The sequence below is a fragment of the Notothenia coriiceps genome, unplaced genomic scaffold (assembly GCF_000735185.1).
Source record: "Notothenia coriiceps isolate Sejong01 unplaced genomic scaffold, NC01 NC01_scaffold00037244, whole genome shotgun sequence".
Taxonomy (NCBI): domain Eukaryota; kingdom Metazoa; phylum Chordata; class Actinopteri; order Perciformes; family Nototheniidae; genus Notothenia; species Notothenia coriiceps.
Genome location: NW_011369945.1, coordinates 24415012 through 24423713, shown reverse-complemented (window position 1 = coordinate 24423713; position 8702 = coordinate 24415012).

Genomic DNA, 8702 nt, shown 5'->3' with positions numbered 1-8702 from the left:
GTTAATGTTAATCTAACAGCTACGGCGATCCACTAGCACCCCCCCATTTTGCATTTTGAAATGCTCCCGATTTCTGAGGTCTAAAGGTTGGCAAGTATGGTGTGGACGGTCGGAGCATATATAACGTTAGCTTAGCCAAGCTACATTTAGAAAACACTCATTTTAAAAGGTTTTTCGCCTGCCGTCTGTCTGCAGACTTGTCAAAGCATTAATTCATGGTTTTTACCATCCGGTATCAGTATGTTGTTACTTCGGCATCATTTTGAAACGTGTATTACAATTAAATCACGGTCAAATATGTTCATCTTGTTGTAGTTGTAGCCCCCTTGCCAGCGATTCTCTCTGACCATACAGCAGTCGAGAGTGTTTACGTCACTAGTTTAGCATATTCAGCCCGGTGGTCAGACTACCCCTAGTGGTTTGGCCCGGCCCGCTTAAACCGTGCTACGTGCTGCAGTGGAAAAGCGCCATTAATGAGAAAGATTGGGGTTAGTACAGGGTTGTTTACCCTGCACCCTCATTCCAGGCTAAAATAAACGAAGATGTACAAAATCGAAGCAGACAAAGTGAGTAGCCCTAAAAGACTGATGATGTGGCTGCTGTGCATACCAGTAAGGCTCAAAGTTGGACACAAAGCAAGTCTACATGTGCAACACGGCAACACATGCTGGCCTTATGTTCAGGAGACTGTCTGTCTTCAATGCACATTGTTATACCCTTTCTCTCTCACACACAGATGAATCACAGAGACAGACAAAGAGAAAAAAACCTTCATTTTCCTTTAAATCTGGTCAAGATCTATCTGGCGTGCAGATGGATACAGTAAACCAGAGACATGAAACAAACACCCTGAGCTGAGAAGCACATGAGGACTTTAACCCCTTTTCTACCAAAATAAGTTCTGTTCGAGTTCCATGCTGGAGCTGGTTTGGTTCGTAGTTGGTTTAACTTGAAAACAACTTAACATATTTCTATTCCACCGACCGGAGCCCAAAAGGTGCCACGTCATGATGTCACCAATTACGCTTTTCTCACAAAAACAACAAAGCAGTCTTCGTTGGAGTTGTGCTCATCTTACGCTTTTACTAACCAACCCGATTGAATTGCATTTGTCCAAGAACTGCTAACAGTATGTAATAGTAGTTTTAATTGACACTGTTTGGCAACTTTGACACTGTATATAAAGGACTTTATAATGTGGACATTCTCTCATTACAACATGAATGATGTTAGACTCCACTAAAGCTAGTCCGACAAATTAATAGCAGAGATTTATAGTCAATAACTGAACTCCTTTACTGTAACAATGATTGTACAATGTACTTTATGCAAGCAGCACATTTATTGTCAATGTTAAACATTGTGAGCCTTCATAAAGTGCATGAGATCATATTACATAGGATTATTTAGACCAAAGACTTTACATCTGATTTATTAATCAGCTGAGTAACACAAAACAAATGTGTTTGACTGCTGTTCTCTTGATCCCAATGCCACACAGCACCATGTGAAGACATTAGTCATCAACAGGAAGCTAATTCTAATAGCTCCCAAGTTGTGGTTTGGAAGGACACATGTCGTGACAATTAACTAATGGCTGGAGGAAGCGGGTTACTGGCTACACATTGCCCGGCCTGATATATGGCTGCCTGATAAACACTGTGGTTGGAAAACCAAGTGTCAGCCGGATATTCGTTTGAAGTGTGTTTGTATTGTGTTTTTTTTTTTTAAGATAAAAGAGACAGGTGCCTTTGTTGACAGGGGTTGGAGCAATGTGTAAAAAAGAAGCTGCCATTTTGTGTCATTATATCCTCTTTAATATCGGTTCCCATTGAAAAAGACACGTACAGTATTTACAGGAAAGGCAAATCTCCATTACCTGCTAGTTTAATGTTACCTTGAGGTAGGAGGTTAAAAGACTGCTGGCCTTTGATGAAATGGAGAAACACTTAAGCCCTAGAAACCAAGGGTCTTTGATCACTTAACCTGATCTTCTTATATTTAAAAACAAGACCCGAGGAACAAGCATGGGAAAAGGCTACACCTCCTTTGATGATCTTAGCCGGGTTCACATGTGCACCTCCAGCTGAGGGAACATCACAATGTAATATTATAAATCACGCAGCCAGGACAGGACCGTAAAATAACTTTGTGTGAGTAGGTGAGGCCAAATACATCCAGAATTCAACTTCAGATTTTGCTATATTAACTACTGTAGGCATACAACATTTTTATATGAACAATTAATCAATTAGTGTACTGTAAAATAGGTTTCTCACAGTGACAAACCCATAGTGAATGATGACCTCAATCTCAAATTCTCCTCAAATAAGCTATCATTTAAGAAATAAATATATATATAAATATGGATGGTGGATAAAGGCGGAAACCGGTGCTAAGAAGAGAGGAACAATGTAACCTTACCTTCATGGGGTTTATACAAAAATCATTCCAGAAATCCTGCACTTGAGTCACAAATTGAATAACTTTAAATTCAACATGACAGAATCAAGAAAGACTTGCAACTTGCCTTGGACTTGGACCAAAGAGTTTGATTTCACTTGGACATGAGCCAGTTGTCTGAAAAATAATTGAAAACTACAGTGTGCCTCAAGTCAATTTATTTCCCATAATTTTTTCTAAATTAATTTAAGGTAATGCTACTCATTCCAAGCAAAGTTATACCAAATACCAAAATATCAAAGACAATTACATTTGTGTACAAAAGCATACCCTAACATAAAAAAAATGTGCAGATCGAGATTGATCAATATTGCATTATGACTTGTTTAGAAACTAAAACTCAGAGTTTGAGCGCTGACTTGGGAGCTGTCAATCAGGACTTGTGATTTGACACAGGCGATAGGTCTAAATACTTAGTCTTACCAATTTTTGGCTATTATTAGGGCATGTCCAAATCTGACACATATGTCAGTTCTGACTGAATCTGATAACACCTAGTTTAAGGAGCACACGTTTAGAGGCCATAATGCTAGCAGATTACATTTTCATTACTATAGTTGAAATGCAAGAAAATCGTCTGCAACTCCTCATTTAAAAAACTTTCATTCATACATTATTTGTAGAACATGTAATATGTTGTCTCCCAGGCAAAAATACAAAAGCAATGAGAATCTGTAGTTTCACTATGATAATTTGATCCAAGAATTCAGTTTGTTCTCAGCACAAGCGTTTTGATTTCACAATAAAATGCTGTGAAGGCGCTTAGTGAAACACCCCATCACATTCATACTACAGTATTTTACAAATATCTATCATTAAATGTTTTTTGTGAGTAATGGCTCCAAAGTGAACTGTCTACTCAAGCGTTTGCCAGAACTGCCAGATGGCCAGTCTGGGTCTGGCTGCAGCTCTGCATTTTTTCTCCGATATATATTACGTCTGAATCACTGACCTACATGGCAGTGGGAGGAATGGTGGAAAGATAAACCTTCTTTTTTTTATTCAAAGCGGAGAAAAAACAGTCTGTGTCCAAGTTTAATGATGATGACAGTTTGTCTTTTATTTGAGCAGAAAAAAACAACCCACAGTTTAAAGAGGCTTTTGATGTTCCTCAGCCTTTCCGACTTGTACCATTACATTTAACACTGAGTACAACTTGGCATAGAACTTTTGTTTTGTTTCTGCCTTTTTCTGTGTTGTGTTCAGTTTAATAAACTTCCATGAAAAGGCATATGCTGATCCATCATACATTTTATGTAATATATGTTGCTCGTTATTACTGTAATTTACCTCCAGTGGAGGTACTTTAAGTCTTTATTATTCCGTCGGAGTTAAATGGACTCCTAAGTGTCATGAAGGCTGTTTGGGTGGGTACAGAAGATGAAACGGTTTGCCTTGAGCAAAGAGAGGCAGACAGAGTCAGAGAGGTAGGCTGATCTTGAATGAAACAGGCTTTGCCGTCTCACAGTTTTAGTTTCTTCTTCTTTTACCACAATCCTGACTTCTAATAGCTGCAGTTGCACAACCAGCATTCTAACCCACCTATATGTTTCCAAAATCCAAATAACTTGACATATGTTACATGATATATGGTAACTGTGTTAATATAGCACTCATCATTTGAATGAATATTACATTGCATTACATTACATGACACTTGTTAGACGCTTTTATCCAAAGCGACACATACATGCAATACTGTGGACAATCCCCACAGGAGCAATTGGGGGTGAAGTGTGTTGCCCAGGGACACAACGACATGCTGCCTGCAGTGGAGATTGAACCAGTGCTCCCCTGGTCCAAAGATCAACGCACTATCCCACTGAGCCATAGCCTCCCAATATTGAATTTTTTTTTTGTATAAAAGTTGTCCGATCTAAAGGTTTTCTACATTAAGAAACAAAGCAAGCAGATTAACTAGTAAAACAGTAATGTACATCATGAATATTAATCACAGTTACAATTTGTTGCAGAAATGTAATGCAACTACAATCAACATTTTGATAAGAGCGATAAATCAAATGACAACTTGTAATGTGAAAGGGCTCGTAGTGAAAAGCCTGCAGATAATTATCACCCGACTCTAGCGTTTCCCTCAGCTCTATGGAATTTTTCAGTCTCTTTCAACACATTGTTTTGGTTTTCAGCCCAACAACTTCACTGTTTTCATCCACTGCTCCCTTTGCACCATTTCCAGCCTCATGCAGGCAGCTGTTTCTTAGGAAAAACAGATCTGATAAACCAACTGTGTTCTACCTGCCAAGCACCAAACTGTAGGCAGATCAAAGCAGCAACTTGCGGCTGGACGCAGTAGAACATTTAGCAGCTATAGACCCAGGTGAATGCTGCAAACATTTTACTCTGTACCTTTATGTAAAAGGCAACTGTTGACTTTCCACATCAATTTAAAAGGTGATAATATGTTGATTTTGTGTTTACAGTTAGTTTTGACTGCCCTCTATCTGTTTTAGGTTTGTGGTTTGTACTGGCGCGCTGACAGAATATGTTCATACAAAATACATTTTTTATTTGATATTTTGACTTAAAAGTGTTATCTGTCAGATGTCTATGTATTGTATTGCAGGGTTATCTAGTTAAATGTAATACAAATTGTATCTTCAAAAACAATAGTGAGTCACTGTAGCATTGGACTTTTGGACATGTTACTTAAATTATTATGTTTATCTTATTTTTTGTTTTATTACACATTCATACTTGTTATATTATATAATACATTTAATTTAATTGTATTTATCTTTTTTCTGATGCAGTCTATAATGGACAAAAACTGTCAAAAAAAACGATTTCTCCATGGGATTATTAAAGAATTTCTTATTCTGATTATGTTCGGTCTGACTTTATTCAGACCAAAGAAGAAGGAGTAAAGTTGGCCTGGCCTTGTGAATCACATAGAAGTTACTTTCATCAAAGCTTGCAATGCAGAAATTAGATCAGGCAAAAGAGTAAGCTTGGAAAGTTCACTTTATATCTGTGAGGGATTGCAAGGTTTAATACTACAGCAGGAGAAAGGAGGGGAAATGCTGCCCCCTTTTTGTGTGGAGGATATGGCCAAGCATAACACATGGATAAAAAAAACAATAGAACCATGATCAATGTACAACAGATATTTCTCTTTATTTGTTTAATATGTTTTTATTACCAGGAACACGTTTTGACAAGGTGTAATATCCCTCAGAGGTTATTTTTGGGAGTAAACACAAAAATTCTAAAATGTTAACTCTTAATTTTAAGGCAAGTCACAGCACAGTGTGGCGTTTATTTGCAAGCAGTCTCCATGCTGAACTGGGCGCTCTTACAAAGTGCCATTGTGGGATCTTTAAAGAGTTGCCCAACATTAAAGGGGAGGTAGTGGTAGCAGGTGGTGTGCAGGAGGAAGAGGATCTCCCTGAGGTCTCATTCAGGCCTGAGAGAGGACTGGGACAGGTGGTCAACCCCTTTAATGTTCCAAGGCTTTTCATGTGTGCATCTGGCTCTAAAACAGGGCACACTGTACACTGACCAAGAACTGTTTACTGGCAGACCTGTGATATAGTTCCTGCTGCTGTTGCTGAACGTTTCATGTGGTTACGCCCGCTTACGTCTGCAGCGGCTGGACTTTGTGCATGGCATGGCTTCTTAATCCACCACTGACATGTATTGCTTTCAGGGTTCGAGACACGTAATGTTGTTCAAGCATTGAGAAATTCTTTGTCACCTGTCCACGACAACTGGTAGCTGACTTATAACAATTCCTGTTCCCGTTTGCTCTCAGGTTATTCTTGGACCAGTTTATGTTATTAGGAAAGAGATAAAAATAATTGCTCTTGTAATCCTAGATATCAAACTATTTTAACTAAACAACAAAACATAAAAGAAGAACTCACATAGCTAAGATGCTCCATAATCAGCCACTGTGTACTTGAGTTTGACCACAGCCAAGTCAGAGATGATGGCAACCAAAAATGGAGGAAGTCTCTTTCGATTCATCTCATCGACTTCATAATGGGGGGGGTTTAAATAAAAAACTGCATTATGATGACTACCATCTACCGAAAAACATTTCATGGCCTGCCCTTCTTCTGAAAATGTCTGAGTTGGGAAGTTGGTGCTTTCAGATCATTTTCACTTAATGATAACGACCACAGGGGATACATATGTATAAAAATGCCCCCATTTGAAGGCAGCATATTTCCTGTTATACCGCAGCTAACTTCAGTAGGTTCAAGAACAGATAAACAAGAAGTAAACCAGATGACCAAAGGAAGTGCAGTGTCGAGTGACGTTGTTTAGAAAGGAGGTTCTCAAGAAAATTGCAAGCAGCCAAACAATCAGCCCGTACCAAACAGACAGGTTGTGAATGGCCACTGCAGTTAGGTCAATGACTGAGAAGAGCCGCTGGCTTACAAATGTGAGTGGAAACAAGCAGGTGCATTATGGGGGCCTTAAAACACAGTGCTATCCCTTTGCATAGGGGCTGCCCCTTGTTACTGTTTCTGCTTGATGGATTGCATCATTATCTTAACATTGTTTTTCTGTGTGTGCTCACCGGAGGAACTGTCAATATGAGCGTTTCGTGTTTCATGTTCCCAGGTCCCGAGAGCCACAAAGAGAAAGAAGAATCTTGTTTTGGTTGGGAGTTGTTGAGGCTCATTTGTAATGGGCCCCTGGTTTGTTTAATGTTGGCAGGGTCCATCCTGTTTCTCAAGCAGGGATGAATTTGACAATGGTGCCAGCAGAATTTTTTTAAGGGTATTGAGATATCACTGATGCAGATGCTTCAGACACACCATTAGGGCTGATACTAGCAATACTTTTCACCACGATTACACTGATGATTACTATCTTGATTAATGGAAAAATAATTTGGTGATTCAAATTTCAGAAAAAAGTGGTAGATACCAATGGAAATGTCCTTAGAGCAAGGTGAAATTCATAAATAAAAAAAAACAGCAATGCCAAACCCTACAATATTGTGAATTTGGAATTTCTGCTTGAAAATTGCTTTCGACAATTAAAGTTTTTAACAATTATAAATGTTCCTCATACATTCTATTTTGATTCATTTATTGGCAGTGCCAGAAAATGAGAACAACATAAATGTCTCTATTAAAGTGTTTAACTGTAGATCGCAGTATTTAAATGCAATACTTTATTTAGAAATTGCCTTCCAAGAACTTGAACTTGTTACCTCTGCTCTATAGTTATTGAATGCTTCCATGCTTCCTGTCTAGTAAATATCCACATCATTTAAACTAAACACCGACTGTAAAATAAACTTTATTTTTATGGATGTGTTGTCTGGAAGTTCTAAGAGCAATGACATCAACATGACATCATGAGGGTTATTTTTCTCAGACTTGAAACAAAAGACATGCGACTGTTTTCACATCCTGAGTAGTCCGACTCACGGTGAATAAACTGATCGTAAAGGTATCAGCATTTTGCATTCTTGCAACTTAAATATTTCACTGCAGGACATCAGTTTGGAAGCCTCTGTAATCTGGTAGCTTGGCGACAGGATGTAAACAAAAACATAAGCTCTTTGACTGCAACTTTCCTCTTGTTTTCCATATCCTTCAGACAAGCAAAGTGCTCTGGCATTTTCATTAGTGCCTGTTTGTTCATCCTTGGTAATGATCTCATAAGGGGCTTTTTAGAAAAACAATTTGAATGGTTTTATGTGGAGTCAAAGCACTCAGGTTCTCACAGCGGGGCGCCACTTCAGATCACTCAGCGCAAATCCCCGTGGAGCTCTGGGGGAAAAGCCATCGATTGCCGCTCAGCCTCCCTCTCCTTTATTCCTTCTTCTAACCCCAATTTTCCCTCTTGCAATATAATCCACTTTAACCGTCCCACTCCATCTCCTCTCCCCCTTCCCTGAAACTAGTGATTAAGCGCTTAACCAGTTTACACACAAAGAGACATGTGTTTGAAATGCAAACAAACAAACACCTGGGACTTTTGAGGTTGTGAATATTGTTTTATGAGTTGTTGTTGCAGTATTTAGTTCCAATGTACTTGTTCAGCATGTATATGTAAAGGGTTTGCGGTAGTGATAATTATATCTTCTCTATTTTAACTATTCACCAGTTTAATGCTGTTATACGCAGTTTGTTATAAATTATCAACAAGATATAGGATGAAAGGTTTGGTTAGAATATGTCATTTACACCTGCTTGGTGAATTAAGGTGTGTTACTGCTATCATCTGATGCAAACTGATTAGTTTCTGTCCACTTT